Here is a 12,392-nt window from a genome sequence, read left to right as displayed (position 1 = left end):
TTTCCTCTTGGGGAAGGAGAAGTGTTTGGGCTTGGTAGCAATGGCAGCATGTGGTGTGGGGCCAGGTGTCTTTCTAGTGGTCTTCTCTTCTAAGGAATTGTAATGAGCCTGACAAGTGTGGCTGGGGAAGCACTAAGAGTGCTCCTGAATGGGGCAAGCTGGTGAGTCAAAATCCCAGAGCCCAGGAGAGGGCATCTCTGGAGCCATGCTTCCAGGTGGTAATTGGCTTCCAGCTTCCCTCTGGCCTCCTCACGATCAGTGGTGAGCAGACTTCTAAATGAAAAGGCCTGTGAAAAAACTCGAACTATCCTAATCTTCTCTTATATTTGTGCCTTTGTAGTTCTTGGTCTAAATAATAAAACAATAGGTAAATGATCCATTTATTTCAGAATCTTCTGCTTCCGAAGAGTAGAAGGGAAAATCCCTTCGAAACTTATATTGTCTTTTCTGATTTTCATAGAGCTTATCTGGACCCTTCAACATCTCTAGTTTCCAATTAGTCCTCAAATTAACTCTTCATGGTAGTGCTCTTAATTAAGACTGCTATGAGCTGTGTTTATCTATCTTTAGCCTAACATTAAAGACCTGCTTTGTTTTAATGGTCATGGCTCTACAAATTGTGCTTTGCCAGATGGTAACTATTACTGTGTATTTACCTAGCTTCGTATTATCCATCGGTTTTCTTCAATATCAGCCTTGATATTGAGAAATGCTTGTTTCCCTCTCTGAGTCTCTCAGATCATAAATGATAAAAGCTGGCCCAGTGATTTATCTGTCACTTGACTGCCTCTGTGTAACCTCTAACAACCCCATTGTTATGTGAAAGTTCACTGTTACAGAGTTTCCAGATACAGGACCTCAGGGGAAAAAAAATGAACAATAACATGCCAAGAGTCAAAGATTACTTTTGATATTTCCACAAGCAATTTCCTTCTCCCTGCAAAATGGCCAATTCATAGATTGCTCATGCTATTTGATAGCTATGGGATATAAAAAACTTGAGAGCATGTTAGATTTTAGCCATGGACATAGAAGTTAGAATTAAGAAAGAATTTGAACATTCCTATGCTCTGGAAACACAATCTGCATATTGTGTTTACCCCTGAGGGTGAAATGGCTCAGTTTGATCAGCCAGCTCCACAAGGATGTCAAAGCCCAGATCCCTCTGGATTTTAATTTATGTAACATTCTCTCCTTGGCCTCATCACAGATAGGATAAGGGCTGTAACCCTTATCTGGAAACCACAACCAGTGATTTTTGCCTCAGTTGTTTATTCCAATTACTTTAAGGTCTTTAAAGAAACTAGACAGGCTGCTATGTGGCATTACCTCCAGCTAGGCTAAATGGCTTCATTCCTTGCTTCTGGTACAATCCAGTGAAAGGGAAGCCCTGGGCAGAGTTTTCTAGGTGAATAATGCAACTCTTATTCCTTGTTCTGGATTGAGTCTGGATTTGTTTGATTATAAGTAGAATTAGTCTGCTCGATGTTTCAAAAATATATATTTGTTTGTATAGTTATTAAACCTCAGGTCCCATGCTCTACTTAATGTTTTCTAAAGTAAACAACAAATGCAAAGTCTTGTGTATGCTCATTGAAGGATCAAGCCTGGAGCACAGGACCAAGACTCATGGAACTCACTGTGATCCCTGCTCCATTCTGCCAAAACATCCCGCTCCTCCAAAACAGTCCTGCATGCTTCTTTTAGAGAGGCTGACACCGCACACAAAGATTTAGAACTAGCTTTCCTGAACTGTCTACAGAGCCACTTCATAGCCACTCCAGAAAATGTGGCTCGTTTGTTACCTGAGTATCAATGCCTCAATTTTATTAAAAACAAAACAAAACAATACAACCTTCCTGCTATTATCCAGTTTGGTTCCCCACCTTATTTATGATTAACTCGATGAATTTTGAGAGTTTCTCACATATCAAGTCCTCCCTCAAGGTAATGATTTGTCACTATTGAAGATACTGGTGTATTAAAGAAAAAAAAATAATTGGGCATCAGAAGTTGAAAGTTTGAGTTCTTACATCTCAGATGTTGACTTTGTGAACAAAGTCACTCACTTCTTCCAGTCTCCATTTTCGGCTATCAAGTGTGGTTAGAGTCATTCCTTCAAGTATATATTGAGCAGGATCCAGTGAGCAGTGTGCTTCCTGAATGTGATTTGTGATAAGCCCCTGATTAATATAAGTACTGGATTAGACAATGTTTGTGCACTGGCTCCATGAGTGAAAGCACACTTCTGACCCTGAAAAACAAATGAAAAGAAGTTCTGAAAATGTTCTGATCATTGACAGCCTCAACAGAGTAAATATTTGTCTTACCAAGGTGCCTGGAACTCACTGAGTATTTATCAAATGAATACATTTACTGAGCACGGGGACTGAAGAAGAAAACCAATAGCTATACTCACGGTCTATTGGAGTATGTAAATACAATATTAAATAATGATTCTCATAAAATGTGTATTACCATATGTTAGGTGAGGTATCTGATATTATTTAACACTTGAACTTCATACCTTAAGAAAGCTTATACTTCAACATTATACTGAGCATTGAGTGAGGCAGGCTGGATGGTGCAGGAGAAATGTCTTAGTCCTAATTTGTGTTGCTATAACAGAATACCACAGACTGGGTAATTATTTAAAAAAAAAAAAAGACATGTACGTGGCTCACAGTTCTGAAGGATGGGAAGTCCAAGAACATGGCATGAGCATCTGGCAAGGGTCATCACGTGGCAGGGCAGAAGTGAGCATGCAAGACAAAGAGAGAGCATGAGGAGTGAACTCCCTTTCATAACAACCCACTCTTGCAATAATTAACCAACTCTAGTACCTACTTGATCTATTGATGAGTGCTCTACCCCCACTGACCCAATTACTTCCCAACACTGCTGCATTGGGAGTTAAGTTTTCAACACATGAATGTAGAGGACATATTCAAACCATAGATGGGACCTAAATCAAAACAATGAAAGTCAGTGGGGCTCCAGCTATTACCACTATGGTCGTTAACAAAGCCCTTTATCTATCCCTGTGATTTCCCTTGTCTAGGGAAATAAGGGTAATATCTTGGGGTTATGTGGTTATGTTTGTTGGTGGTGATGGTTGTTGTTTAAATCAGAGGATGTATCTTGGCTGGCATTAAAATCGGGTTATGGCCCAAGGGTGCATAGCAGGAGATAAAACAGAAAAGACAGCTGGAAGTGGGCTGAATATGGGTTGGGAATGAGAAAGTCAGCTCAGGATTTCGACTTGGCTATTGCTGATCCACAGGGAAGGTAAATCATATAATGGAGACTTTAACAAAATACTAAAATATGAAGATTTTGAGGGGGAATGTTTCTCCTATAGAATTGCTTGCATGATTTCATGTACAGCCTATTTAATAGTACTTGGAATTTTTTTAAAACATGTTTATTCATTAACATCACACATTTTAAAAAAAAAGAATTTAAAGTGGATTACTGTTCCATTTTTGAACTCCTAGGTAGAATTTAAAAATTTTTTAAACCTTTCTAGTTAATTTATACTTTAAAATGTTTAATGATCCCATCTTTATTTATATAGTTTTCTAGTAACTTTTAAGGATGCCCTTGAATGATAATATTACCATTAAGACCTTATAAAGTGCTTTTAATGTTTATGTTTAAAGTACTTTCCTGAAAAGTACATTTCCTGGCACATAATACATCCTACTTGATTTTGAGTCCCTTGGCTGGCAAAATATTGGTAGGGAAAGTTGCATGAATCCAAGACATTAGATACTTTCAGTTCTCTTCATGGTGAACTCAAACCCAACGCAATCATTTAATGTTCTCTTCCATATTTAAACTGGTTTTCTCACTGGGCCAGCTTGACATGCCTTCATCTCAATGCTGATGTGAATTACTAAACATAAAACTAGCAGACTGATCAAGTAGAAAAGTAGATTATAGGCTGCAGAGACCTGTCAGCTCAGAACCCAAAGGGAGGGGAAGCTTAAGCCAGAGGGCAAGAAGACCTGGGTGATTCCTGAAACAGAAAATAGAATCCAGCACTCATGCTTTCTAGACACATGACAGCAGATAGAAAACAAAAGTTTTTGGTTTTTTTTAAAGAAGTATCTTTACCACCTAAGGGCTTATCAAAACAGTCCCCAAATAAGGCACATAGAAATATGATAACTAGGTCATTCTAATAGCTACATTATCAAATCCAAATTGGCTCCCTAGTTGTGAAATATGCATGTTTTTTAAATTATGTGGGAAAGTAATTGGCCAGAATATATCTTCAAGGTATTAATTTGTTATTTGTTTTACATAATGACCTTCATTTGGTTTGGGTGATACTAACATTATTCATCCAAAAAGCATTTTAACATGTTCTAAAGCAAACATAACAGGATAGGAGTGTCATCTGTTCTGTGGTCCACCACAGAAATCAGCCTTGATCTGCTTGCCAGACATTTCATCGAAAGTGGGGAGCAGAAATAGGCTGAAACTCACTGTATTCTGAACTTGGCCATCATCCCCCAGTATCCTTAGTTTTAAAATGTAATCACTGGCTTTGTAAAATATGGGTCAGTGATCTGAATGTCTGAATATCTAATTTAGTAAAGGTACTTTAGACTTTTTAAATTTTAAAATTGCAAAACTGCCTGACAACATTGAAGTCCCAGCAAGAGGAGGCCAGTGCTATTTTGGGCTGTCTCTGAAGGATATCACAGAGAAAGGAGGGAGGAAAATGGAGGTAGACACATCTGGGATACTATTTTGAGGCTCCTGGATTCCAGAAAAACTCTGAAAAGCTGGAAAGATACCAGAAGTGTGAAAGGAAATGATTTTTGAGTTAAATCATGGCAGAGCTATAAGAATAACTGTTTAGGGTATAGCTAAGAACTAAAAAACCAAGGACAGCAAGAAAACGCAGAAAAGAAATTGTGACCTGAATCAGTCCATGAGGGGATTACACATCTTATAAGAACCGAAACTGTAATTATGACCTTGAGGCCTGTGGATCAGATATTCTGGAGACCGAACAGCAGCCCTCAGTCCTAACTTAAAAACAGGCATACTTCACAACTAGGCATACCAGCTTCCCGAGAAGCTTTTAAAAATTACCCATGCCTAGATCTCATTCCCAGGGTCCTTGTATAAGAATGAATGCAAATACCTGTATAGGTTACAAGAATACTTATAAATTACACAAGAACATTTTTGTAAAGGAGTATTCACATCAAAGATTCTTTTGAATGGCAGCATGATATTATAATGGAAATCTTAGTTAAATGGTTAAATAAGGAAACTTTTAAATTTTAATTGGAGAAACAGTAATTAACAGTAATGAAACAATTTATGGTGGTATCTTTTAACAATAATTATTTAAACAAAACTATGGAGACCTTTGTACTCTATAGATCGGTTCTCTAACTTTAATGTGCATGAGAATCATCTCATAAAACTTATTAAAATTCAGATTCTGATCTGGTATGTTTGGTTGGAGCTTGAGATTCTACTTTCTTTAAAAAATTTTTTTCTCTTAAATTTTTAAAAAGCTTTGGCACATGATTGTACATGTGTATGGGGTACAATGTGATATTTCAACACATGTATAAATTCTGCAATGACCAAATTAGGGTAACTAACATATCCATTGGCTCATTTCTTTGTAGTTAGAACATTCAAAATCCTGAACCAGCAACCAATAGAATGGGAAAACTTTTTTGCAATCTACCCATCTGAAAAGGGCTAACATCCAGAATCTACAAAGAACTTAAACAAATTTACAAGAAAAAAACAAACACCCCATTAAAAAGTGGGTGAAGGATATGAACAGACACTTCTCAAAAGAAGACATTTATGCAGCCAACAAACATATGAAAAAAAGCTCATCATCACTGGTCATTAGAGAAATGCAAATCAAAACCACATTGAGATACTATTTCATGCCAGTTAGAATGGTGATCATTAAAACAGGAGACAACAGATGCCAGAGAGAATGTACAGAAATAGGAACACTTTTATACTGTTGATGGGAGTGTAAATTTGTTCAACCATTGTGGAAGATTGTGGCAATTTCCCAAGGATCTAGAAATAGAAATACCATTTGACCCAGCAATCCCATTACTGGGTATATATCCAAAGAATTATAAATCATTCTATTATACAGACACATGCCCATGTGTGTTTACTGTGGCACTGTTCACAATAGCAAAGACTTGGAACCAACCCAAATGCCCATCAATGATAGACTGAATAAAGAAAATGTGGCACATATACACCATGGATTATTATGCAGCCATAAAAAAGGATGAATTCATATCCTTTGCAGGGACATGGATAAAGCTGGAAACCATCGTTCTCAGCAAACTGACACAAGAACAGAAAACCAAAAACCGCATACTCTCACTCAAAAGTGGGTGTTGAACAATGAGAACACATGGACACAAGAAGGGGAACAACACACACTGGGGCCTGTCGGGGGCTGGGGGGATAGGAGAAGGATAGCAGAGGGTGGGGGGACAGGGGAGGGATAGCATTATGAGAAATATCTAATGTGGATGACGTGGTGATGGATGCAGCAAACCACCATGGCATGTATATATCTATGTAACAAACCTGCACATTCTGCACATGTACCCCAGCACTTAAAGTGTTATAAAAAAAAGAAATATTCAATAAATTATTTTTATTATAGTAACTCTATGTGCAATAAATAGGATACCAGAATATGGATAAACCTGGAAGACATAATGTTAAGTGAAATAAGCCAGATACAGAAAGACAAATACAATATGATCTCACTCATATGTGGACTTAAAATTTTGATTTCATAGAACAGTGGTTACGAGAGATTGGGGAGAGTAAGGGAGAGGGAAATAGGGAGAGATTGGTCATTATGTACAAAGTTACAATTACATAGGAAATTCTGCTTTCTTAAGAAACTTTCAGGTGAGACCAAAACTGCTGCTACAGGCGCACACACCAAACAGTGAGGCTGTAGAATTTTAAAAGATCTTTTCCCCATATTCTCAGACCTGGAAAACTTCCAGAAAATGATTTCTACATGAGATTTGGCACGTTCACTTCCAATCCAGGAAAGAGGGTTGAAAAAAGAAAGGTTTTTTTTAATGCATCATAAATGACTCAGCATTTTGAGGGAGGCACATCTTAATTAAAGAAATTTCATCCCTACTATTTCCAAAAAGAGTCAATTCTTGCACTCTAAAATTAGGTCTTGACTTGAAGTAAAATGTTAAATGCTATAAATAAAGTATGAGCACATACACACAAAACCAGCAATTTCTTTCATGCTAGAAAAATAACGTGGGGTCTGGCTGGTTTTTGCTGCAAATGTACTACCTGGCCTGCAATCAGTGCTAACATAAGGGACCGTGTGTGTGGCAAATAAGGTAAAGATTCCATTGGGAGGCCTGACAGAGGCCAGGAAGCAAAGGTACTTGAAGTTAATATCTTTAAAAATGTTTTTGATTATACACTATCCCCAAGAATATTGTGCTTATTCTTTGGGAAATTTATTGTTGAGTTTTTAATTTTCTTGACACAAAGTAAATTAAGCAGACAGACTGTTACCTTTCCAGTAAGAATTTGATTCTAAGCAAGTCACTTTAAAATTATAATTCTTTGCCAACTTTAAGTTTAGTTACAGTTTTTTTTTTTCAAGTTTGAATCTTTCAAGCCTTTAAAATATCTTCAAAATATCTGGGTGTTATGCTTTTAAAAGCTCATCAATTTTTGACCCAGGGAACAGACTGAATTAAAACTCAAAATATTTCAAATCCATGGCTACTGTGCTCAGAAATGACATTAAGATGTTCTTAGAATCCAAAGGAAATAGAATAAGAAAATGAAGGACAGTGCAGAAGCAAAGAACATTTGATAAACTGGTAGAAATTAAAGGAGGAGTAATGTGTTCTTCTTATTGCATAGTTTTTTCCTAATTGTATTCCCAAATAATCTGTTAAATCAAGTTTAGCCTAAAGTTGTCTGCTTATGTATCAGCCTAAAGGTTTCTCTGTACATCGTAAACTGTAAAAAGGAGAGATATAAACAGACTTCGCCTACTGTTGTGCCAATCGCGAAGCTCTGGCCAATCAAATGTGGCCAACTGTTCAAACCATGTTTAAATACGGCAAACATCAAGCTATAACCAATTTAGCTGTTTCTGTACCTCACTTTTGTTTTCTGTATGTCACTTTTCTTTTTCTGTTCATAAATCTTTCACCACATGGCTGCGCGGGAATCTCTCAGCCTACTCTGGCTCAGGAGGCTGCCCCATCCACGAATAGCTCTTTGTTCAATTAAACTCCGTTAAATTTAATTCAGCTGAAGTTTTTCTTTTGACCAATCACAGCCTTTCATATTTCAAAGAGAGTTATTCAAAGGATATTAGAAACTGTCCTATACTTGAAGATTGTGCTTTTTCCAAAGTTTCCTTATTAACAGGGTTTAAAAATGCCTTCTTTTTCCACATTTCTGTCTCAATTACTCTAGTCTCCAAATATCTTCTAAGAAGGTCTATATATGTGCCATCCAATATGGCAGCCACCAGACATGTGGCTACTGAGCACTTGAAATACAGTTTGTCAAAACTGAGGTATGCTCTAAGTATAAAATACATACTTAATTTCTAAGACTTAGTATTAAAAAATATAAAATATCCCATTAATAATTTTATACTGCTTTTATGTTGAAATGATATTTCAAATATATTGGGTTTAATAACATTAAAATATTACAATTTCACTCACTTTAAAAACATAGCTGTTTTTAAAATCACTTGGTTTACATTCAATTTCTATTGAACAGTGCTATTATATAGTGAGTATTTAGATTATTCATTTTGTTTTGAAATAATATTCTATTTACTAAATATTTGTTATATCCTTAAGCTTATTAGCACTTTACCTGTATTAACTTACTTAATTTAATTGGCTCCACTTTACAAATATTGAGCTTACATAGGGCAGGTAACTTGCTCAGATCACACCTCCAGTAAGTGTGAGGGATGGATTCAAACCTACTTCTGTCTCAATCTAAGGCCTATGCTGTCAGCCAGGGGGTTAATCAAGGTAAGGCCAGTGAGGCATTCTCTTTGGGCACAAAATTTAAGGGGCTCTAAGCAACTCAGCAATTAAGATGTATAATATTTTAATAGAATATTTTTTAAAACTTGAATTAGCACAAAACAATTTCAGGATGAACAAAATATCACATTATTTGATCCTGCCCTTGCATGATGCAGCCTCACTTGCCTCCCCTTAATCTTGGCCTTGGCCATGATTCCCTCTTGCAGCTCATTCTGTATGACTTTCCTTTCAAATACGCTGTCAGCTCTTGGAGGGTCAGGTCTGGGCCTCACATTTTATGACTCCGTCCAGTAGATCTCAGGCCTGGGGAAGTACTAAACACATGGAAGGAGGTAACAAATACATGTACAGCAAAAAGACCGAAAGGAAACCTGCTGAAATGTTTAGAGAGGTTTTCTCTGTATAGTTGGACCAGAGTGATTTTCAATTCACTTCACTTTGTACACACACACACATACACGCATATACACATATATGAAACGTGAAATTAAAAACAAACATAAAGTTTTGCCGAATAAGTTCTGAACGCCATTCAAAACCATAGAGTAAGCACAACTCTCTGAGAAAGGTAATTAAAATAACTGTCTTACACAAGAAATTAAAAGCCCTTCATAGCCAAACTCAACACATCAAGTATATTGCTGGGAAATCCTAACCTACCCATTAATTCTCATTGTTCATTATGTGACTCATAGGGTGAGTCTGTTTAAAACAGGCCCTTTCCAAATACCTATGGTAGGGTATGGGCCTGTAATGAAGGCTAAAGGAAGCTGATTATTCCTCTTTATAAGAGATTCTCAATTAGGAGGGCCAAACAGAATCTTTTGTGAAACTGAAATTCTCCCTCTCCTTCCCAAATATGCACAATATTCTATATTTTTCTATCCCCCTTCTCAGCTAAGCTGCTTGAAAAAATAATCAATCCCTTAATTCCACTTCCTTTCTTTCTTTTCCTTGTTCAATTCCCTCCCATCCAACACCCACCCCTCTCTATTTACTGAAACTTCTTTTTTCATGATTCACATTGACCTTGTTGTTTTTAAATCTAATGGACAGTTTACAGCCTGCATCTTTCTAACTCCTTAGCTGCTTTGCACAGTTGACCATGGCTTTCTTTAAATACCCTTCTCTTGGCTTTTTTAATTCCATATTCTCCTGATTTTCCTTCACATTCTTGGATATTCCTTCTGAGTCTCCTTTCAAGGTTTCCTCGTGGAAGCATCCCTGCTTCCCCTGCCCCCAGTAACATCTCCTATTTCTAATGTCTCCTCAACAGCCAGCATGTAAATATCCATTCAATTTTTAGAAATTTTACATTGTAAAATTAACTCTTACAATGGGTTTGCTATTGCAACCGTAGGATCCATACCCTTCCCTAAATTCAAATCAGTTAGTCAACAGTAGCACCAATTGGGGGTCAAATAGCCATCATAAATTATCCTGCTAAAATTATCTGGTTTCTTTGTTGCTCTTCCAATTAACCCTTGTCTATTTCATATTTACCATTGTATCCTCAGCATCTGGAGGGGAACCTGGCATGTATCAGTATTAATTTGACAGCAAGTAATAAAAACTCTAACTCAAAATGATCTAAGCAAAATAGAAATGTAATCTGTCCTATAACTGGAGGTCCAGTATAGAGTATATCAGTGATTTCATGATGCTGGCAAGAACCAAAATTCTTCCAGTCCCACCACTTAGTTATCTTCCACGCCATCTTCATCTAACGCAGATGCCATTCATGATGCAAGAGAGGAACACCCATTACCCATTTGGAGTTTTTTACCCAGAAGTGAAAAACTCTTGGTATACATAATATATAATGCCAATCAGATTTCACGTATATAATATGATTACAGAGGCCATACTGATCCCATGTAAGAAAAACATCTTTGAGATTCCCTTGGGTATGAAATCTCTTTTTAGTCCTTAAAGTCAAGCCCTTTCAGGAACAAGTTTATTACCTTTGCTGTAAGAAAAGTGCTTTATCTTGAAAATTCCATTCTGCTTTTCCATTCCCCGATTCTTAGGACTAATCACCCCAGAATTTCTGAGGAATAAAGATTTTTTTCTGTGTGGTTCTTTAAGTCTTGCTCTCAAATTCAGGAAAAAGAAAAAATATATATTATATAGATATGTATATCTATATAATATATATATATATATATAACTTCAGAAGCACCCTGAAACTCTGTTTTTCGAACGGATGATACTGCTAAACAACTTTAATCTCTTCTGACTGATTCAAATTGCCCGAACTTCAAACACTGACTTAAAAGCCATTAAAGGCAAGCTAGTTTCCCTTTCTCTGTGGTGTAATCCTCTACATATTTCCTAGCTTGGCTGTCATCCTTCCTCTTGCTCGGTTTCAAATCTGGGTTTCCTTTCCCTTGGCTTATCTGCTATTTTTAGCCCAATGCCTGTCATTTGGATTTGTCAGCCACATTTATCCCAGATTAAACTCTCAGCATCGTCTCAAAGCTTTGCTTGAATGCCGTCCTGGCTGGTTCTGCTCGGATCTGTTCTGGACTGTCAGGTTCCAGGATACTAAATTCCTCCAGTTGCCCTGAGTGTGTATACTTTCTCCATTTCCTCATGCCCGCTCCCCTTGTTTTATGTTTTTTTCTTGTAATCCTTAATTATCAGTACTAGGCAGTCTAAACACTAATTTCCCCTGTTCCTCATTCATTACAGAATAGCTTACACAATAAGGCTTTTGGGTTTATGTGAGGCACCTTTGGCTCTCTCTGTCCAGGGGCATGGGCTCAGCTCAGGTTGGAAAAGCTGGCTTACTTTAATAGGGCTGGCCCCTGTTTGCTTTACTTGAGTTACATGAATGTGTCTAATTGAAGATCTGGCCCACTCCATAGACATCAATATCTGAGCCAATAATCAGTTGGATCTAACTAATTCAGGCTTGCTTCATTTTATAACATCTAAAAGGACTCTTTACATACAAATCTGGGAAAGTAGTGAGATCAATTATTGAGGGAAAAGCAACACAATAATTTATATCAGGGTGTCCAAACTTTTTCTTTGAAGAGTCAAATAGTACGTAAGTTCTCACTTTAATGTCCTTGATAGGTTCTTGGAAACTGCAACTTTAAGTGAAACGTCATGTAATAAAACCAATCTTACCATAGGCTAATTAATCTAAACAAGAGTTAAATTCCTCCTGCATATTTCTGGTCACAAAAACATCACCAAACTTCTAAATAAAAACCTAAAACACTTCTAATATTAAACATCGAAATAAATGTGAGCTATATATACATTTAAAAGAGATTAATTAAA

General features: G+C 36.9%; 1 long non-coding RNA gene across 1 annotated transcript; it reads right to left on the bottom strand.

Moving 5' to 3' along the window:
* Positions 1-2,039: 2,039 nt before the first annotated feature.
* LOC135277969 (uncharacterized) lies at positions 2,040-11,408 on the bottom strand. Its single transcript, XR_010345502.1, has 3 exons — positions 11,063-11,408; positions 2,685-2,725; positions 2,040-2,254 (listed from the first exon to the last, which is right to left on the bottom strand). It is a non-coding gene; the product is annotated as an uncharacterized LOC135277969 (long non-coding RNA).
* Between the last annotated feature and the right edge of the window lie 984 nt (positions 11,409-12,392).

This window comes from Aotus nancymaae, unplaced genomic scaffold, assembly GCF_030222135.1.
Source record: "Aotus nancymaae isolate 86718 unplaced genomic scaffold, 86718_ANA_hifiasm-v0.15.2.pri h1tg000036l, whole genome shotgun sequence".
Taxonomy (NCBI): domain Eukaryota; kingdom Metazoa; phylum Chordata; class Mammalia; order Primates; family Aotidae; genus Aotus; species Aotus nancymaae.
The sequence above is the reverse complement of the archived record's forward strand: the minus strand, read 5'-3'. Positions and strand labels throughout refer to the sequence as shown.